At 36.0% G+C, this 23,000-nt stretch overlaps 1 protein-coding gene and 1 pseudogene across 1 annotated transcript in view; both read left to right on the top strand.

Annotated features, from left to right (window-relative positions):
• The window catches only part of SESN1 (sestrin 1), a 99,103-nt gene that overhangs the window by 11,210 nt on the left and 64,893 nt on the right, over positions 1–23,000 (top strand). The gene's annotated exons all lie outside the window — the stretch shown is intronic.
• On the top strand, positions 21,056–21,141 carry LOC138396152 (U6 spliceosomal RNA; annotated as a pseudogene).

Raw genomic sequence — 23,000 nt, 5'->3', positions numbered from 1 at the left:
TAGCATCCATCCTTTCACTGGAGTCTAAGATCATTCCGGTATGCTAGCTGGGCACCAGCAGAGAGGAGTTGCAGGCAGGCAGCTGCATGTGCCATCCAGGTGATCAAGTACACATGTAGAGATCCACAGCCAATGCCTGGACGGCATTAGAGGATAATGGTCAAGACCACAAGCTGTAGAGTTAGTCAGACCTGGGTTCAAGTCCTCCTCTGCCAAACTCTGACTATGGGCAAGTTACATAACCTCCTTAAGCCTCTCATTTCCTTCACAGAGTTGTGAAGATTAAATGAGGTAACATATGTGCAATGTTTACTGGAACCCAGTAAGCACTTGGTGAATGTTAACTCTTAGTATTCTATTCTGCCCCCTCTTTCTGGTGGAGGAGATGGGAAGTTGAACCCTCTGGCACTGTATTCCCTTGGAGTCAGTCCCCCAAGTCTTTGGGCAACTGGGAAAGTTTTTCCCTACTTTCCAGGTTCCCTGGTCGTAGGGGAAATAGCACCTCTAGGAATCATAATTAAGGATTTTGTAAATATTGTTTCAGCTCTCTGGGAACTAGATTTTGCTTACATCATGTTAGTCTATTATTCCACTTATAAACATTTGACTTTCAAGTATGTCTTCAGGGACACATAATATAGGAAAGCTAGTGATGGCTTGTATGTCAGTGTTGTCAGTAAGCAACTGAATCCTCTGCACCTGGTCAGTTCATGTCTAGTACTCCAAGTTATCCACCACAGAGAGTGCTTGCCTTAAAGGTCTACTGAGGACATTAGAGCTGCCCTATCAGTATTCCCACTCTGCTTCCCCCAATGGGAGCTTGACATATTAAACAGTCTCCAAAATAGTCCTTTCTTGCCAGATAACTGGCCCAGTCCAAACAGCTTGATATAATTTAAGAAAAAAAAAAAAATAACTAAGCAAGGTTAAATTACCAAAAAGATACTCCAAAAGAGGTAACAAGGCTTGAAGAGATTTTGTGCCCATGTTTGATTCTCAGATTTGCTTGATAGTGTGGCAGGTGTCTTTGGTGCTCCTTAGCTCCCAGCTCCCATGTGCCCCCTTACCTCCTATGGGTTAGAGTGGATGTGGTGGGGGCGGGGAGGTGGAGGTGGCAACAGACTCTTTTTTTTTGTTTGTTTTTTACGAGACAGAGTCTCACTCTGTTGCCCAGGCTGCTGAAGTGCAAGTGGTATAATCATAGCTCACTGCAGCCTTGAACTCCTGGCCTCAAGTAATCCTCTCACCTCAGCCTCTTCAGTTGCTGGGGTTACAGGCATGAGTCACTGTGCCTGGCTCTCCTGTCTACTTTAAAATGTACCATGGAATTGAAACAAAACTATCTTAAATCATCTTCAGCAGTTTGTATGTTTTTTAACAGAAGAGTAGGCATTCTGTGTGCCAAGCCTAGGTCTTAGACCTTTTCCTATATTAATTCATTCAGCCTTTACAACAGCATTATAAGGGTAGGTATTAGCCACATTTCATGCATCAAGATAAATCAAGGCCCAGATAGGTTAAAAACTTGTCCAGGGTATCCTAGCTAGTACAAATTGAGTATCCCTTATCCAAAATGCTTGGGACCAGAAGTGTTTTAGATTTGGGATGTTTGTGGATTTTGGAATGTTTGCATATACATGAGCTATCTTGGGGTTGGAACACAAGTCTAAATATAAAATTTATTTATGTTTCATGTATACCTTATACACATAGCCTGAAGGTAATTTTATATAATATTTTTAATAATTTTGTACATGAAACAAAGTTTGTGTTAAGTGCTTATGTGTGGAATTTTCCACTTGTGTCATATGGTGCTCAAAAAGTTTCAGATTTTGGAGCATTTTCAGATTTCAGATTTTTGGATTAGGAATGCTTAACCTAACCTATAAGAGGAGGAGCCAGGTTTCAAACCAGGCTGTGAGACTCAAGAGTCTATTTTTCACCATTATACCGCACTATCTGAATAAAAATTTAATATAAGATTCCTAACAGTGAAAATATATTACTTTCTTTTCCAAATTATTTTTCCTTCAAGGTGAAACTTAAAACTTTAGTGTTTCTAGGGGAAACCACATTCTCAGATGTTATTAAATTGCATATCAAATTCTTATTTAAACCCTGACCCCTCTTGAAATTGCATTTGAACCCTACTGAATCTTCATGTTTCACTGTGGTGTATAATTTTCATTATGTTGTCATTATAAATTTCAGCTAATCGCCAGGAGTCTGCAGACTGTGATCCTGGAAAGATTGTGTATAAAAGGTTTATCTTTACATTAAGAGATTCCTAGTAAGACGATTTTTTTAATGTACTCCTTAAAAGAAAATTTGGTATATTTCCATGAGAAATAGACTCAAGATTAGCTTTGAATGTTAAAAGAGCATTCTCCTAGCTAGTTCATTGTTGCCATGACAGTGCTGGCAGTGCGAGTGTTGTAGTAACTCCTTGCAATGATCTTATTTTAGACCCTAACGTTTGCAGTGCTGAACGTCCCCTTCCCTGCCCCACAAGTAACTCTAGTGGAAAAGTACTGGTTTTATAGCTGGCTTCTGTCTTTGTAGCTGAAAGACTGCACTATTATGGGCTTAAAAAAATAGTGTAGGAGTGTTGAGTATTTTTCCTGTGGATTGTGAATGTTTGAAATCTCCCAAAATATGGTATTGCATTACATGTCATACAGCGAGTTGTTTACAGCTAAAAAGAAAAGGAGTCTCAATTGTCTCTTTAGAAATCAAGCCCAGATTGTATAATATAATTACATCAAGCTCATATACCAATCATTTTTTCATTTGTGTGTCTCCCATGCATACTTTAAATTCAGTTTATTCTTTTATTCAGTTATTGTATTATGGAAAATTATCATTAGAACCATAAAGGATTGTGTTTAAACAGTGTAGAAAAAAGTACTTTTTCATATCCTTTCCATAATTAAACATTTATCTGCTTAAATTGTAACATTTTTATCTTGATTTCTTAAATTGTAAACTCGCCTAAGTTATATAATGATTTTAGAAATTATCCAATTTGAACTGGGTACCCAAACTAACGTAATTGTTGAGGCATTTTTAACTGTTATCTATATGTTATAAATTAGATTTTAAAATATTTTCTTGATATTTTGTAATTGTAAATCCTATTATAACTGTACCATTAAGCACAAAATATTTTCAAACTCATAATAGTAAGTGCTATTTTATATACTTTTGGATACCACTTGTTGGGTCAAAGTTTTGGTATCTTTGGCATGTACACTAAAAATCTGTAGCATGATGACACAAAATGATTTTGGCAACTGACCTTGTCAAAAATGGAAAATCTAAATAGTAATAATTATATTTTCTTTTTTTCTAAATACTGCATTAAAGCTTAGTTCATCTTCCTTAGATGTTAAAGATTTAAACATATCTGGCATGATTGGGCCTGTGTTGAGTATTGGAGTGTGAATATCAGATAGTCCCTTTTTTCAGTTTAACGTAGAAAAATAATTTTTAAACAAAAATTTGACTTCAGGCTAGAATTGTATTTGGCCTTTCCACCAAGCAATGAGAGTTTATCAGAAGTGTGTTTATTATTATTCCCTTAATGGTAATTATTCTGATAAAGAGGTATGTAATTCCAATCTACACTAGTCTTTGATGGCTCCTTCTTTGATTTTGGACGTAGATATGTAGTAATATATGAAGATTCAAACCTTGAGATAAATATTCTTTCATTTTCATACTACATATTTATGTTATTTTATTAGTTGGAATGAAACTAAATTGTGGTTAGTTCTTTTCTTTTGTTAAAATACTTAACAACAGAGTTGTTATTTTTTTCCTGAACTGCACGGTACCTCTCCATCTGACTTCCCTCTCCATCTAAGGCTGAAATGAGTATGCTTTTTTAAGATAAGAATTCATTTAGAAGCTTTCTTTGTATCTGATGCTGTTCTGGCATTGTGGGGAATATTTTTTTTAAAGAAGTAGAAGATCATACTGCCCTTAAGAATTTTGTAGTGAATTCATTTAAAATCTTTCTTTGTATCTGATACTGTTCTGGCATTGTGGGGAATATTTTTTTTAAAAAAGTAGAAGACCACACTGCCCTTAAGAATTTTATAGTGATTTAGAGAAAAAAAATTTAAGAACAAATCAAGACTGTGGCTAAAAATGTAAAATTTTACGGTAGTATGTTGGTAACAGTGCAACTACTTGTGGGAGAGTGTGTCATACAGCCAGCTTTCTAGAGAGCAGTTTGGATATTAGTCAAAAATCTTAAAAATACGTACATGTTAATTCTACTTCTAGGAAAACATCTCAAAAAAGATTCATGTATGAGGATAATCACTACAGTGCTATTTATGATATAAATGTATTATCTATATATGTTTTATATGCAAGTAGGTAATAATCTAAATATCTAATAGATTAAATATGGTATGTATATAAAGGACTGTTATAGCTATTAAAAATTATTTAAAAATGCATTCATAAGAAAAGAAAAATTATATACTTAAGTAGAAAAAACAGCTTTAAAATAATATGCCAAATATATATATTTTTATAGAGGGAAAAATTAGGAAACCTGCATGTACCAAAATATGAACCATAGGTCTCTTTTAGGAGTGGGATTATTGGTGATTTTAATTTTTTCTTTTATAATAATCAGTAGTAATTACTTAATTTTATTGAGTGCTTACCAAATGCCAAGCATTGTGGTAAGCATTTTACATATAACATTTGCAGTGTTTCAGTGGGTTACAGGTTTTGAGGGGGAGATCTTCCCCAAACAAAATAAGTACACAGATATGCATGTACCCACTTAGGATAAGATTAGATTGAGTTTCTGATTTATTTAGCCAAGGAAACAGGAACTTCTTAGAAACTAGGCATTCTCATTGAGAAGAAACACTTGCAGACTACCTCAGTGCTGCCTTCCTTGGACCACAGGGTTCCCAAAGGGCAGCACAACTGCTGATGACGCTGTCCGAGCATGTAGGGTCACACCAGATCTGCAAACTCAGTTCTTACCATACTGTTTATTGCCCTCTTGTATTTGGTGTTTACACCCATATTCTGGAAGAATTTACACAATTATCTATGCACTTACTTTGAAGGCCCATTTCCCTGCAGTCTCTCATTTTATACCTACAACAATTCTGTAAGGTGAATTTTACATTTTATAGATGAAGAAATAGACCCGGAAAGATTAAGTAACTTAATGAATACTGGAGTTAGGGGGCATGTCTGATTCCTAAATCTATGTTCTTAACCACTTATCTATTTTCCTCTAGTTCCCTGGTGTTTTCTTGCAATGAGTATGTATTAGTTTTATATTAGAAAACAACTTAATGTGAAAAAAATATATATAGAATGTTACAGTACAGTCATGCACCGAATCCAACAGACTGCATATACAACAGTGGTCCCATAAGATTATAATACCATATTTTTACTGTGCCTTTTCTATGTTTAGCTGTATTTAGACACACAAATACTTAGAATTGTATTATAGTTGCCTACAGTATTCAGTGTTTGTACCAGTACCAGGTGTGTAGCTTAGGAGCAATAGGCTATACCATATAGCTCAGGTATGTAGTAGTAGGCCATATATCTAGGTTTGTCTAAGTACACACTATGATGTCTGTACAATGATGAAATTGCCTAATGATGCATTTCTCAGAAGTATCCCTGTCGTTAAACGACGCATTACTGTAATCTAGAGCAAGGAAAGATCAGAATGCGTTGGGATAATAAAGACAGCTTAATAGGAATAAACTTTAATGTAATAATTAACTTTTATTCTCAGCTTATCTGTCATTTACACAAGTATATGCTGCTTCTATCCCCAACGTGCCCAAACCAAAATTCTGATGACTGGAAGTAATTAGTGTTCTGTTATTCTTTCCTGCAGACTAAGTTTTGGCCTCATTTTTGTTTCCTTTTAGTGGTCCCCTTTTATCTTCCTTGTGCCATCTGTCAGTGTGCATGTATGAACATGTAACTATAATTTTTGTCAAAACTCCTCACTACAGTGTTGGGCGTTACAAATAAAGCATTTCTAGCTTTGCAGTTTCCATGTAGTTAATACCATCATAATGTAAAGGTTGAGATGGCTAAAAGAAGTAGTAAAATTATATTAAATAATTAGTATTTCCCTAGAATGTCACTATACTTGGCATTCGAACTCATACACTTATACTGTATTTAAAAACTCATTGAAAGGAAGTAGAACTAAGATCTTGAATCTTGTCTAATGAATCAAACTTACAGCATAAACTAGGACTAATGTTCATCCAGTGTGCATTGACACATCAGTACTTGTTAAAATACTGAAATATTTTCATACTGCTTAGTAAGTAGAAACTGCAATAAAATTAATAATGCATAATCAGGATGGGTGGTTTCTCTTAGAATACACACATGAACTTAGATCCCAAGCTGATCTGGTCACTGAAGCATGGAGCTAGGAAATTTCCTTAGCTGTCCTCTTATTTATTTCAGATATTGAGGAAGGTGCAGAAGCCCTTGGATGGCAGAGAGAGACTATGCAGGTGAACTAAGAAGGATCTAATCTGTAAACCCACAAAGGAAGTGTCATTTATGCAAAAGGTCCAGGCTTAAGTCGTGACTAGGAAGGCTACCACAAGCCAGGAGCAAAGACCCTCAGGGTACAGTCCTTCTGTTGGGCTTGAAGAGCTTTTCTTTGTTCATCAACGGAATCAGTTATCTATAGCTTCATAACAAATTTGGTGGTTTAAAACAATACAGAATTATCTCACAATTTCTGTGAGTCAAGTAGCTGGCAACAGCTTACCTGGGATCTCTCCTTCAGAGTCTCCCATAAGGTTACAATTAAGATGTCCCCCAAGGGCTGTGGTCTCAGCTGAAGCTCAAATGGAGAAGGATTCGCATCCAAGCTCATTCGCATGATTGCTGGCAGAATTGAGGACTGGAGGATTGAGGGCCTCAATTTCTTGTAGGTGGTTGGCTAGAGGGTGCTCTCAGTTCTTAGCTGCATGGGCATCTCTATCTGCCTCATCAAAGGAAGTACATGAAAAGAGCCAGAAAGAGTGCCAGCAAGACAGAAGCTACAGTCTTTTATAGCCTAATCTTGGGAAAGACATCCGATCACTTTTCCCTTAATCTTTTCACTGGAAGCAAGTCAACAGGTCCAGCCCACACCCAAGGGGAGCAGATTACACAGGGAGTGAATACCAGGAGGTGGAAATCATTGGGAGCCATTTTAAAAGCAGCCTACCTCAACAAGTTATTTCCTGAAGCTGGGAGTAGGGAGGAAAGAGCCTCCCTGCATATTGTGAAGAAAGCTTTGATTTTGGGTACATGCTCAGGAACCTGATCAGTGTCCAGAAGAGAGTGTGCTCCAGCAAGTGATAGTGTGAGCCTAGTCTCTGACTCTTTTCTGCTCTTGCAGCCAGTCTCCAGATAAAGGAGCCTCAGGCCAGCCTGGCCAATAGGTATCCTTCACTAGGCCCCGTCCCCTCGCTAGCTGGGGCCTACCTCTCTTCAGTGGGAGAGGCCTGCCTGCCTGTACCAGTTTCTTCATCTTCCTCTTTCTTCTTTTCTTCCCTCATGACTCTCCTGTTCTCCATTTTTCCAGTGCAACCCTAGGAAGTTTTCTACTTCCCATTCTTTGCACTGAAACAGCATTTGGGCCACAGTGGCTGACACCTGTAATCCTAGCACTCTGGGAGACCAAAGCAGAAAGATTGCTTGAGGTCAGGAGTTTGAGACCAGCCTGAACAAGAACGAGTCCCCCATCTCTACTAAAAATAGAAAAATTAGCCAGGTGTGGTAGCAAGTGCCTTTAGTCCCAGCTACTCGGAAGTCTGAGGCAGAAGGATCGCTTGAACCCAGGAGTTTGAGGTTGCAGTGAGCTATGATGACACCACTGCACTCTACCTGGGGTGACAGAGCAAGAACCTGTCTCAAAAAAATTATATATATATAAAAATACATACATATATATATATATATATATATATATATAAAACAGCTTCTATCCAAAAAGTAGGAAGTGGTAGACAGCTTTCTTTTCATCATTCAGTGATTATCTAATGACCTATGAATCAAATCTCATCTGTGTCTGGGATTTGGGGGGAAAGAGAATTAAAAACAAATCCCAAACTTTTATGAGCATTCTCAAATGAATAATGAGTAAGATTTAATATTATGCAAACCCATGGTTCTCACTTATAAGTGGGAGCTAAACTATGGCTACAGAAAGACACAGAGTGGTATAATGGACATTGGAGACTCAAAAGGGGGTAGGGGAAGGGATGAAAAATTATCTGTGGGGTATAGTATACACTACTTGAGTGATGGGTACACCAAAAGCCCAGGCTTCACCACTATGCAATATATACATGTAATGGAATTCATCTTGTGCCCCCTAAATCTATTTTTTTAAAAGTTATAAACCTGAAATTTAAAATATATATATTGTGCAAACCTAAATTTCTATTCAGATCTCCCAAACTCAAGTTGGTATACTTTACTATCAATTTAGTGGTATCTATAAGGAACAGATATAATAATTTTATCTTTTTTCATTTTATAAGCCTTAATCCTTATGTATTTTGGCTATTGCAGAACCACACAGAAATGATTACATAACTGATAGCAATTTTTTAAAAAATGCCACCCCACTGAATACAATGTTAAATGAGGCTAGGACTTTTCAATTATAGGGAAAGCTCTTGATTTCAGTAAAAAAGAAATCATTATTACAATTTTCTCATTTCATTTTTAGTATCTTGGCAAAATATTTTTATTAAAATTAAACTCATGTATTTTTAATGTATATTTTAGATCTAGGAAGGGTATTTATATACATATATACCCATACACACATATACAGTCATGCATCGTTTAATGTCAGGGATACATTTTGAGAAATGCCTCATTAGGTGATTTCATTGTTGTGTAGACAAAATAGCATGCACTGACACAAACCTAGATGGTATAGCCTACTACACGCCGAGCAACAGGATATAGTATATCCTGTTGTTCCTAGGCTACAAATCTGTACAACATGTTACTCTACTGAATACTGTAGGCAAAGGTAACACAATGGTAAGTATTTGTGTATCTAAACATAGAAAAGGCACAGTAAACATATAGTATTATAATGTTAATATTATGGGACCACCGTTGTATTTGTAGTCTATCATTGACTAAAACATTATGCAGCGCGTAACTAAATGGTAACAGGGTTATCTCTTGGTAGTGGTTTATGCTTTTCTGTACTTTTCCAAAATTTCTATAATGGGTGCATATATTTCTTATAGTAACACCAAACACATTATTAAAAAGAAAATAGCCCAATATACCACTTTCTGTTCTTAAAAAAATGAGCTTTATGTTAAGTAGAACATCAGTATACTGTACTCTCTGAAATATTTCCTCTAGTATACATACTAATTTTAAAAACTGTGATTCTTTTATTTAATTTAGAAATGTCTTTCTCTCAAAGATTTTGGGTATTAATGGAGATTTTTTTCCTAATGGATTTTGCATTTATGTTGTCTTCACACTCAAAAGATTTACTCTGAATTCTCAGCTTGTTGTAGCAGTTAAGAGCACTAGATGGCACTCTTGCTCAACAGAATCTAGTTTATCAATCTATATTTTGGTGCTGTGGGCCTTGGGTGTGCAATTTAACAACACTTAGGTTTCCATTTTGTTTTAGAGGGAGTTTGGGAGAGAAGGGGAAAGTTTCCAAGTTTAAAGAGCCAATTTTAAACTGGTTGAGTTTTTCCATATATCTAGAAAATAACCACATAATAACAATGTTACCAGTCATTCGTTCCACAAATATTTATCGAGCACTTACTATCATTAGGACTGTTCTAGGCACTCATAGACATCATTGGACAAAAGAGATCAAAATCACTTCATAGAGCTTACATTCTAGTGGTTTGATTTTTTTCCAGGCTCCACTCTAAGGTCTGTACGTGCATTTAATGTACCCTTTGAGTTTGAGGAAGCTGAGGTACAGAGAGGTTATCTAACTTGCCCCTGGTCACCCAGCTAGTGTAGATGGCAGAGCTGGAATTCAAACTTAGGCATTTGGTCTCTAGAGCTTGTTCTGTTAATTTCAATACTATACTACCTCTTAAAACTAAAAAATACTTTATTATTGAATCTGGTGAATGCAAATAATATAAATTTACCTATTTATAATTTTTCCTATATCTGTTTAATTCAAATATTATTGCCATTTTTTATTGAAAATTATTGACTAGATAAAATGCCTGTATTTTTTAACGATTCTGTGGTCAACTATCATATTGCCTTAGCTCTCTTTTAACCTGTGTAGATCAGGTCACAGATAAACACAGCTGGCCTTATTTAAATGTATATATTTAAGCATCCTCATATCTCTATTTATTTTAAGCTCCTTGTGTTAGCCATGCAAAAATTTGGGTATGTTTTATTAATAGAAGCTCTACCAGATTACTGGGAACGACACCAATTGGACATCAGACTGAGGTGGGGGGTGGGGGAGGGGATGGGGGTATGCCTACACAATGAGTGCATTTCGCACCGTTTGGGGAGTGGTAACACTTGAAGGTGCTGACTCGGGAAAGGGGGGGTGGGGAAAAAATATGAAACTATTGTTTTTAACTTGCAAAAAAAAAAATAAAATAAAATAAATAAATAAATAAAAAGAAGCTCTACCAGATTATGATTCAGTTGTACTAATATAATGAAACATGGGGCATCAAGTATCAAAAGTTACTATTTTACTTGCCTGCTCTCTCCAGTGTGTCATTTTAGTAGGACTGTACTCTGTTTATTTAAAAAAAAGTCAATACATTATGAAAATGAAAAATGATACAGAATCCTAAATCATTTCTTAGTTTGCGGATACAATTTGGGGGGGGATGGGAGAAGTAAATTCACCTTCCTCTAAAAATAGATATATGTGACTTAGGGAAATTATACTTGTGTTTCTCACGGACCAGAGTGATATTCAACAACATACTTAACATGAGCCACTGAGTGTATAGAGGGGAAATCACCTACCATAGATTAAAAATATTTATGACTAATTTACACATAGATAATCGATAAGTAAAACTTACCTTCAGAGAAGCTGAAATAAGTAATTGTTAACAGCTAGTTAATAGCTCTGACTCAGGTGGGGCAAATGCAAGATATGTAACCTAAGCATTTGTACCCCCATAATATTCTGAAATAAAATATCTATATTAAAAAAAAAAGCTAGTTAGGCCCTTTTTTCTTTTTTGCTGCAGAACATTTTAGATGACAAAACTGTGTTTTCGATATGCTAATAATTAGAGTTAACTGATATTTAATTAGTTGAAATAATTAGTAAAAGAGAGCCCACTCTTGTTCACCAAGGACAAGAAAGTTTTCAGAGCAGAGATTTGTTTTGGAAGATGCTACAGTTTAAGCATTCTCAAATTGAGGATTACAGCTATTTTAAGATTCTGTGTGCCCCTTAAATTGCATGCAAAACTCTGTAAACTCACTTAATTTTTGTTCGGAGAGAGCCCAAGTTTTATCTGATTTTCAAAGATATTGTGATCTCCAAAAGATTAAGAACCACTGCTAAAACTAGAGTGATGTATGCTGTATGTTAAACTAATTTTCCTTAAACTTTAGTGAATTTTTTTTTTTTCCGAAGCTCAGCACACTTGAGATAGAGAAAAATTTAAGTGATTGAAATTTGGGAGTTTTAAACCAACAAAGGGAAAATTTTGTTGATTAAATGTTAGCTCATCCCTCTTGATCTGCTGATACTTGTGAAGTGTATCTGGTGATTATTTGTATTTTTTTCTTATGATACTGGTCATAAACTGGCAGGCCCACACCTGGCAGTTTACAGGTTAAAAGTTTAAGTCTGGCTTCCAGAATTTGAGACACAGGGAACCGAGATGAGCACAGCAGAGCTGCAGCCCTCATGTAATATGGACAAGAAATACTTATTAATACAGAAATTGGCCTTAGCCTGCCAGGGTACACATCTTGGTTCTGCCTAACCGTCTAACCTTGGACAAGTTACTTAACATCTCTAAGCTTCAGTTTTATTATCAGCAAAATAAAGACAATAGCATTTTATCTCTTAAGGTACTTAGCACTGTGCCTGCCTTAGTACTAACTAGGAAAAAAAAAAAAAATCTATCCGTGTGTATGCCTTAGTTGTGTAAAATAGCACCTTTTCTCACCCTCTAGTTCCTTATCTTGATTTATTTTTCTTCTTAGCCCCAAACACTACCTGACCTTATTATTTATTTACTTGTTGAATCTGTTTGCCCTACTAGGTTGTAAGCTCCATGAAGATGGAGACTTTTTCTTGTTCATTACTGGCTCCTCTAGGCCAGTGCTAGTACATACAAACAGATGTCCAATAAATATTGTTTGAACGAATGAATAAATGTTCGCTATTATTAATTATTACTTGGCAATTTCTAACCACCTTCCCTTCCATCTGCCTGGAGCAGCTGTTGCTTCTTCTCTTTAAATGAGATGGGTAGGCCAGGAAGAAAGTCTCCTTCCGTAAGTGGATAGCTGAAGTCATAGCTTCAAAAGGAATATTAATCTCTTATAGTCCCTTTCTACTCAAAAGTATGGCCTACAGATCAGCAGCACCTAGAGTGCCTAGGAGAATATTAGAAATGCAGAATCTCAGGCCCCACCCCAGTCCTCCTGATTCTAAGGCCTGTTATAGTTTGAAAAGCACTATGTTGCCCATTTTAAGGATTTTGGATTTTATCTAAAATTGAGATTTAGCAGTAATTGGGAACCACTAAAATATTTTAGGTTGGAGATTACATTTTCAGATTTGTGATTTAAAGTGCTCACTCTTGTGTCAGAAATACAGAAACAATATCTTTGGGAAGGGAAGCCATTGGCTGGGGACAGGAATGGGACCAAGGCTTTTCATTATGTACCTTTTCACAGGCCCACTCTGATATGATGGGCCCTGGGTAGCATGTGGCTTGTCTATGCTGTCCTCCTGTCCCAGCCCCATACTCAGCCCTACACCATGAAGGATGGACACCCTACCCTCACATCAGGACTCTGCACATCTCACATATAGCTGCTGCTTTTCCACTTCTGGGCCTGAGGGTGTGCACATGGGCCCTGTGGTTAGCCATAGGGAGGACAACCCATGTGTAGGCCGTGGGAGCAGGCTCAGCCCATTTGAGTAGAAACTCCTAGGGTTCCAAGTACCTGAAGCCTACTCGGGGTGGGCACGTGCCTTGGGTCCTATGGACATCATCTGTTGGAGGGATACAAGTAGAAGAGGTCCACAGCAGGCCCTCTTAAGTGTGGAGGCCCTGCTGTCTGGCTTTCAGGCACATGATGCCCTTTTGCACCTTCTATTTCAAATCATTTGAATGTATTTTGTTCAATGTGAGTATATTATTTACATAAAAAATTAAGTGGAACATTAAATTATAATAAAATAAAATCATGTTGGCTCCAGTGTGGGGAGTGGACAGGAGGGATACAACAGTGGAAGCATGAAGACCAGTTAAAAGGCTATTGCAATGTTTCAGCAGTAGCTGATACAATGCTTGGAGAATAGCATGATAGTAATGAAGGTGCAGTTTCAACTCATTTTTTAAGTATTTCATTGTTATATTGTTGAAGTTGCATCAACTCAGTATTATTAATTTTTTTTCCTTAAAGAGTTTGTGGAAATTAAGCTTTCTGGCCCTTGAATATTTGAAAATGTTTTTACTTTGCCCTCAGATTTCATTATAGTTGATTAGAATATTAGGTTGAAATCATTTTCTCTCTGAACTGTGAGGTAATTATTCCATTATTTTCTAGCATCTAATGTTTATAAAGAGTAGTCTACCAGTCTGACTCTCATTCTTTTTGTATGATTTTTATTTTACTCCTCCGTAGGAGCCTTGTTTTTCTTTTTTCTCCAACTTTTTACAAAAGCCTAGTGAACAGTTCAAAGGCTGGTATAGTTAATACTGTATACTCTCCACCTACACTCACATGTTAACTTTTAGCCACAATGGCTTTCTTATTTTTTTCCTCTCCTTTTGCTCAGCCTCTTGAAAGTTACAAACACTTCACCCTTAAATACCTTATCATGTATCTTCTAAGAACAAGGATATTCCAGGAATGAAGATGTTTTTATTTAACCTTAGAGTTTTGAAATTTCATTAGTGTATGTCAGAGTGTGTCTCCTCCACCCCTTTTTATTATTAGTCCTTTGCACTTGTGTTCTTTTAATATAAAGATTTGAATCTCAAGTTATTCTTCTGTCATCTCTTTTATTATTTCTTCTCCTCTATTATCTCTCTCTGTCCTTTTTTGACCTATAGTTAGAATAAGTGTTAAACCTCCATCTTAGCCTTTTCCCATGTGTCCTTTCTCTTCTATCTGTTTACACTACATCTTGGAGAGTTCCCTGAACTTTTTTCAAATTACAAATTTGCCCTCCAGCCCAGTTTATTATTCAGTGCTTCTATTGACATGTTTATTCAGCAGCCATAGTTTTAACTTTCAAGAACTTTCTTATTCTCTGAGGATGTCAATTAAATTGTTAATTAGTCTCTTTTTTTCCCTGCTGAATCAGCCAGGATCCTGGCAAGAAATAGATGGCACAAATGGGGTCACTCTCTACAAAGGTGTGGGCAGGGTTAAGGGAAACCAACAAGGGATGATAAGCATTTTGAACTAGTAACATCTGGAAGTCACTGTCACCCCTAAACTTCAACGGCAAGGGTTGGGTGTAGTTACTGGAACCCAGTGAGATCTACAGCAATAAGAGAAGGCTGCCTGCCTACAGGTACTGTGGCCGTCATTAGAGGAATATAACCACTTGTAGCCCTCCAAATAAATACCCTGACCCCCTTCCCCTGACCTTCAGTTTGTTAGTGCCTCTCTAGTCATGAGCCGAATAGCAGGGGGCCCTAATGACAGTACATAGAGGTGGGCATTTTGAAGCACAAAACAGGGTACAGTAGGGCCGAGAGATGATTTGGTGGGGCAAATAGAGAATATCCAGCATATCTATATTGTCTATTTCATGCATTTCAGGGAGACATTTTGATGAGTGGATTGAGGCTGCAAAAGAATAGCAATTGGGGCTGATGTGGTAGGGAAAGCAGCAGCAAAAATGAACTGCTCTCGTGAATAGTCAAGGTGAGAGCAGTTAAGAGTTATAAGGGGAAATTTTTGTTTGAGATTTGAGGACTCAGAAGCAAGGAAGAGAGATGGAAGAGAAAGTCTGGCGAGAAGGAGGGACAGTAAGGTAGGGATATAGCCATAGGAATGAAGCTCTGCCAATGAAATGGATCCCTTTGAAGTGCTTACGTTCTTTTTGTTTTCTTTGAATTTGGAGAACAGTCATATTTAGTGTTCACTCTTAGGGGATTTTTCCCTCCCCCTATTGTCACTATTTTTTACCTCCAAAATGTCTATAAAAGACATCTATACTCGTTGCTCTGAGGAATGATGGCAGAGTGGGCACTGTGCAGGGAGGGTGCCATGGGAGCTCAGGGAAGTGGGTTATGGTGTGGAGGAGCCCGCAGTGAAGGTGACAAAATGCTTTCGTGTCCAGATAAACTGGAGATGTGTACATGGAAAGGGAAAGCTGTGCTGAGTGTGGAGGCACTGGGGTTCAAAATGGCATTGGCCATTTTGTTGAATAATAAGGGCTGGAGGATGATGGAACATCCAGGCTGCAGGCTCTTGGGGTTATATCATCTTTTCCTCATTAGAGAAGCAAGCAGGTTAAGTGGTATTAGAATGAAAGATTAAAAAGTATACATTTTGGCCAGGCATGGTGCTTCACACCTGTAATCCTAACACTCTGGGAGGCCGAAGCAGGAGGATTGCTTGAGCTCAGGAGTTCAAGACCAGCCTGAGCAAGAGCGACAGCTGTCTGTACTGAAAATAGAAATATTACCTGGGCTCAGTGGCATGCGCCTGTAGTCCCAGCTACTTGGGAGTCTGAGGCAAGACGATTGCTTGAGCCCAGGTTTTTGAGGTTGCTGTGAGCTATGATGATGCCACTGCACTCTACCCTGGGCAACAAAGCAAGACTCTGTCTCAAAAAAAAAAAAAAAAAAAAAAAAGCATACATTTTAAAAGTAAATTTGTCTGAGGAAACGTAATTAATTTTGTTGTTATCATTGCAGCAGAATAACCAGGCCCAAGGAAATAATGAGATGATGTTGATGGCTTCTTATATATTTTTTTCCAGATCTGAAAGTTTCCTTTTTATTCTGGCATCTCTTTGCTACTTCAAATGTAATCTGTTTGCTGCACTGCAAGTCTTCACTGACGCTGGACCCAGGCAAATCCATGTTTCTCTGCATGGACTCCCTAAAACTTTTATGCTTAGCACTGTTTCTCACTATTGCAACATGGTTTTTTTTTGAGGGGGGGGGGGTCATTATCTCTTATCTTTTAAAAATAGTGTTCATTTATTATATGTGTTATTCAAGTGTTTTAGGAGTTTCCACCATTTTGGGTGTCTTCATGGACCTTTCTCCACTTCATATTACACATTCCTGAAAATAGAAGACTACCTGGTTGACTTCCTTGGTTTCATTTTATTTTTATTAAAATTTACATACCAGATGCTCTCAGTGCTGTGATACATATGCCCAGATCTTAGTTACTCAAATTGGTCAAAATTTCCTTGGAGAAATAGAGTAGACCCATATATGAGTCCTGCCTGCTTTCTTTTTCATTTTATGCCAGAGGGATTCACATACTTCCCTTACCCTCACTGCAGAGAGAGAAAGAGAAATAATAGGTCCCTCTCCCCACCAAAAAACCTCACATCAAACCATAGTGATTTAAAAAAAAATACCAACAAACCTTAGCCTCTTAAAAATAAGTAGGCTTATGTTTTGTTTCTCCCTCCATTAGGAAGCAGCAAAGGCTCTAGGGAAAGAGATTTTGGTAGAAATTATAGGTTTGTATATTTTTATTAGTTAAAAATTATTAAGCCAAAAATCAAAATACAGGATCTAAGAAAGGATTCTTATTACTTATCAATATTAGTATTAGTTGGAGAGAATTAATTTGCATGTAAAACCAGGATTTCTAAAGTATTACATTATTTTCATAATTTTACTTTTCACTGCATGTATGGTAGTAATTCTTTTATCCATCCTAAACTTGCCTCTTTTAAGATTTTAGGGATGATCTGTTCTTAGTTCAGGCTCTTTTTAACTTATATTAGACTAAAAGAAGTTCTAATCTTTGTAAAATACTTTCATTGTGTTGGTTTTAGATGATAATTATAGGTAGTATTTTGTGTAATCATAGAAAAAAGCTATTATTGTATTTTCAAGAAAATAAATTATATTTTTATGTTTCGTATTTTTCTGTCTTTAATAAATGGTCAGTATTTTAAGACACCAAGAATATTATAATTATTTTGTCTATGAATGTATGAAAGACAAATGTGTGATCCAGAGCCTTTTCTACACCTGAGTACACGTATATTTTAGTTTTTGGCATGCAGACTTGTCCTTATTAGGCCCAATATCTTGTTTTTTTGTTTGTTTGTTTTTAATCTTCCGGTCTTCTTGTTCCACCTTTGAACCTATTTCATAAAGAAGAAATGACTCTGCTTCAGAGTTTCTTCTCCAGGTCTCCAGGGTCAGATAGAAAGGAATGTGTGAAAGGGACAACTAACTGATTTTAGAGACCAAGTGAGTTTATACTGTAGTTATTTAAATTACAATGGATTGCTATTTCTTTTAAAATTGAAAAATGAAACAGATCTCTGAAAATTGAATGAGTAAATGGAAACAGGAAAGGGAGAAACTAAATAACAATATTTATTCTTATAAATCTGAGAAGCATCATAATAAATAATAACAGCACGGGGGAAAATAATATTTTTTATAAACCTGCAAGAACACTGATAGTGATAATGATTCTCAAATATGCCCATAGTTAAGGAAAATATAAGCTTATGAAGATTACAGTAATAGGTGTGAAAATGAGAAATAATAGAAAAAGGGAATGATTTAATGAGCTGTTAAATTTGGTGACTGAAGGAGAGAGGGATTGAATGTAAGTGCAAAATTCTAATTTGTTGGATCAGAGGATCAATCCAATAGTAGGAAAAGTAGCTGGGGTAAATGCTATCCCAGTTGTTTCATCCAATTCAAAAAGCACAATTTCTTATGTGATAGGTAACGTATATGACATACTTGATAAAAAAGCAAGAGCACGATACTATTATTGTTAACTATTTCTTTATTTTTAAATTGTCGTAGTATATTTAGCAATATGAAGATTTGCAGGCAGATAGATGGGTGTAGAAAATGTAAAAGAGGACTGTTTGTTGTTTTGCCTGTTACATAGAGATTGCTGAATTGTTACTAGTTTATCACCACACAGATTTTGCCAACATTAAAGTGGTATTGTCAGTGATATGGACTTGTTACGCTTTTAATATGCTCTCTTGTGTTCTCTCTCTCCCTCTCTCTCTCTCATATTTGATATTCTTTAAGCTGGTTAAAATAAAACACACAACACCTGATTCTGACCCATGTTTTGATTTGGTGATTGATAATGACCTGTGTCTTTTAGATCTCAGCTCTTCCTTTGGTTCTCAAGTACATACTGTCCTAAATCATTTGCTATTTTGGTTTTAAGTAGTACATCATTGGGCAGAGTACTGTCTAGGTAGCTGAATCCGTGATGCTTAGGGGCCAAATACACTTTTTCTCATTATAGTCAAATATGTGGCCTAAGTCACCTTAGGTTTATTGACTTTTTTCTTAACTGTAGGCATATTTGAGAATCATTATCATTATCAGTGTTTTTGCAGATTTATAAAAAATATTATTTTCCCCTAGTGCTGTTATTATTTATTTACTCTGGAATCAGCTATAAGCAAGATGTCTTTCCATATAATTCAAGAACATAAGGGTATAGCTGTTTGAGGATTTGGATGATCATAGCCTATAGGACAAAAAGGGGGGGCAGAAGGGAAATCTAGAGGTTGGCAGATATCAAACCAGTTTAGTGACAAGGCCAAATGTTAGTTCACTAAGAGTCTAAGACTATTTCATGATGATTTTACCACTCATTGTTCATTTCTATGCCATGAATTTCAATTCTTTGTGTCCAAAATTATACACATGGCTCAATTTTCTTTTTGCTATGTCATTCATCATTGATGGAAGTAAAGTAAAAGTCTGTTTATTGCATATCCCAAAATATTTAGTTAAAATTAATTCTGATATATCCCATTTAATTTTTGTTTAAAGTTAATATATTTTAAATCTATATTTGAAAGTGTTCAAAATTTAAATTTTTTATTTTTATGTTATACATAAATAGAAAATTCATACACATTAAATTTGTTAAAAAAATTTTTTGGTCAAGGCTGTTTTTTCCTTACATAACATGCCTTTCAATTATTTAGTTTTAATTCACAGAATCAGATGTGGCTCGCAAATATCTATATTAGTGCATTGTTCTTTTTTCCTAAGGGAACTGTAAAATTAGGAAAAATTTATTGCTTTAATTTTAGATTGTGCACATTTTAAAGTTAGATGTACATGTGAGTTATCAATAAAATGTGTGAGATAGTTCAAAGAGTAAAATGCATTTTTAAAGAAAATGTTAACTTTCTGAGCAGCAATTTTAATCACAAATTAAATCAAGGTTTATATACATGTATGGATTTAATTATTTAAATTTATTTGATTTGAAGTCAGTCTATTCTGATGGAAAGATTGGGAGGGGAAGATGGAAAAAGCAGTGTATAGTTTTTCTCTTGAGACATTGAAAGATATCTGGCATAAATTTAACAAAGAGGGAAGAGTATGTAGTTATTCCTGATTCTGTTGGTCATTTGGGGGGTGGGGGAAGGGAGAGGGAATTGCTACTTTCCAGTAACAAATTTTCTGAGGCTTAGTAGTAGTGGTGGCTCCATGACACACTCAGTACTGATCTCACTTAATCATAATTTAAGTGAGATTAAATTAGTCTATGTAGTTAAAGTAGAATTGAGCACCCTGCAGATGCTGTACTCATTATAGTTATTGATGGCCTACTTTTACTGACCTAAAAAGGTAAATGAAAGAGGGAATTGTCTTTGCCTTTGAGGGATTTTCCCTCTAAAAGAGATTAGTTCACTATCATTGCTGTTTATGTTCATATAACACTTTTCTAGAATCTTTATAAAACTCCACAGTACTGAACTAATCAATAGAAAAGACAGACTTAATCTTCCCCCAAAGGAGAAAAAAGATTTAGCAGGTCAAATCAGGCAGGTAAGATCTCTCTTCCCATTCCAATTAGAAATTATAAAGTAGTATAAACAGGTGCTTTAAACAAAAGATGGGATCTGTGGATCAGGAATACATACACAAGGCATTAGTTTAAAAAGCCTGTACAAAATTTCTTATACTATTTCTCTTAGAAGTCTTCTTTTAAGTGTTTTAGAATCTATTCCAGAAAAATAACCTCAATAAGTTATCCTTTGTTAATGTTTTATTTAGTGGTGTGGCTTTTTCCACAAATTAGATGATGTTTACTCCTTAATATAAACGTGTGTGTATATACACATATGTGTTTCTTGGTTTTTGTTTATTGTCGTTATTGTTTATTAATGCACAGTGATTAACAGAGGCCTAGCTTTGGTGCTTTCAGGCTGAAAACTAAAGGGGAGATTTGTAGAAAACCAAAGTAGGTCAGAGAATACCATGGTATAGCAAAGGGGAAGTCCCTGAGTTTACTCACATTGTCTTGGCTCTGGTGGAGTTTACTTTCATTGTTACGGTCTAGGCCTGTTTTCCTGCGAGTGGGAGAAATACTCAAATTGCAGAAAAGTCTCAGGAATATTATCATAAGTAAGTTTTTAGAACAATATGTTATTGTCAATTATTGGGAGGACCAGTAGGGGCAGCATAAGAAAGGATAAAAATTAGAACTGAATTTATTCCTCAATTAATTCCATAGATCAAAAGCAAAAATATGCATGAATGTGACAGCTTCTCTAAGTATGAGGTAAGGAGTGCTGTGTGGGTTTCTGAAGGATGGAAACTAGCATTTCAAATTTTGCCTGCCTGTGCTTGTGCAGCACATACACCAAAATTGGAACGATAGAGGATTAGTAAGGATGACATGCAAATTCATGAAGTGTTCCATATTTTTAAAAAATTTCTTAAATTTTTGCCTGCCTGTTCAGCTTTTTTATATATAGCCATATGGAAGTGACCATGTTTTAGAATCAAGGAGCTGTTCCAAGCTTTAGCAATCCCTGTCATATTAGTTCTGAACATATGCAATTGAATAAACATTAAAAGCAAATCTACTGATCATTGGAATAGCAACTATCACATTTCTATGAAACACTGTTTTGTATCTGCTTGAGTGTGATTAAGCAGTGCTATTAGAATCCAGGAGTGTACTTCAGCTGGATTCAAAGATCCTAGACTTGTTTTTGCATCTCAAAAGTTAAAATGAAATTTTTTCTTAAAATTAAATTTTAAGAAATGGCTTCTTCAGGTTGGTTAAATGTTAAGTTATTTTCTATAAATTATATATATTAATATATATGAAATGTATGTGGAGTTTCATAAATTTTGGAAAACTCCATATTAAATTTGGTGTTTCCTCAAATATAGTATCTTGGATTATGTTATCTTTTAGAGTAGGAAGTTTATTCTCTGACTATATTTCCTTTCTTAGGTACCCTCACACACACACCCTTTTTAAGGGCAAGAGACCCATGAGAACACTAAGGCTTTTAGAGCTCAGAATTTTGCTGAAGTTATTTTTTATTCTTGTGTTTGCCAAGAATTGCTGACAACTTAAAAGCTATCATATGAGTGAATACCAGTTGCCTAGATTGTTTGATGATTTTGGACAAGTGTGGATCAGGATTTCCTGTAATTTTTCTTCCTCTTCTGGGGCTGTGTTGCCTCTATCTCTGAGCAATTGTATACTTGGAGAGAAAAAACAAAGCAAGGTCACCAGATCAAAATTACTTTTACTTCCGTGCCAAATGAAACTTTCCTTCTGTTACGTGTTACAGTTTTTGGCATCTATTGGCATCTAAAGAGAGGTTTGTAGTTAGAAGGGGGAATGTGAGATTTTTAAGACAGGAGATGTTTCTGAGCTGAACTCGCACCTTTTGTGTAGAGTCATGTGTCGTTTTAACAATAGGGATATGTTCTGAGAAATATCATTAGGCAATTTTGTCATTGTTCAAACATCTTAGAGTGTACTTACACAGACCTGGATGGGATAGCCTACTACAAACCTAGGCTATATGGTGTAGCCTATTGCTCTAAGGCCGCAAACCTGTACAGCAGGTTACTGTAGTGAATACTATAGGCAATTGTAACAGAATGGTAAGTATTTGTTTACCTAAATATAGAAAAGTTACAGTAAAAATACAGTACTGTTTTAATCTTATGGGACCACTATTATATATTTGGTACTTCATTGACTGAAACCTTGTTATGTGGCACATTACTGTACTTCATTCATAGACAGCCAGTGCTGCTCTTTGGCTGAAATGTGTTTCTAGAATTCATAAGACAAAGCAGATTATTGTCACAAGAAACTCATTTTCCTATGGATTGTATGATCCAGCTGCTTAGAATCCATTTCTGAATCCTTTGTGTTTTGGGGTGTAGTTGAATGAGTTTTTGAAAAGGATATCTCAAAGGGAGACATGTTTTAAGAAGTAGCCCGTCTACTAAAAGAATTGTAATTGCTTGCTGAATGAAGGGAATAATCCTGGCCACTGCCTTTAAACACCAGGAGTGCCTGTAGGACAGCCTGAATATTTTTTCTGGATCAGAAAATGAACAGCTGGGTTCCAGAAGATAAGAGAAGTATGAACTTCTGAGCAGAGGCAGATCCTTGAATAAGAAGAACTTTTCTTTGGAAACTGTAATTGGGTTTTGGGAATTGTTGAGTGTGTCAGTTTGGAATGTGTTTGGCTGCAAATAACAGAAAACCTTACTGTGTGGTATAAACAGATAGGGGTCTTGCGCTACAAG

Source organism: Eulemur rufifrons, chromosome 15 (genome assembly GCF_041146395.1).
Source record: "Eulemur rufifrons isolate Redbay chromosome 15, OSU_ERuf_1, whole genome shotgun sequence".
Taxonomy (NCBI): domain Eukaryota; kingdom Metazoa; phylum Chordata; class Mammalia; order Primates; family Lemuridae; genus Eulemur; species Eulemur rufifrons.
Note: the sequence above shows the minus strand (reverse complement) of the source record. Positions and strands in the feature narration are given on the sequence as shown.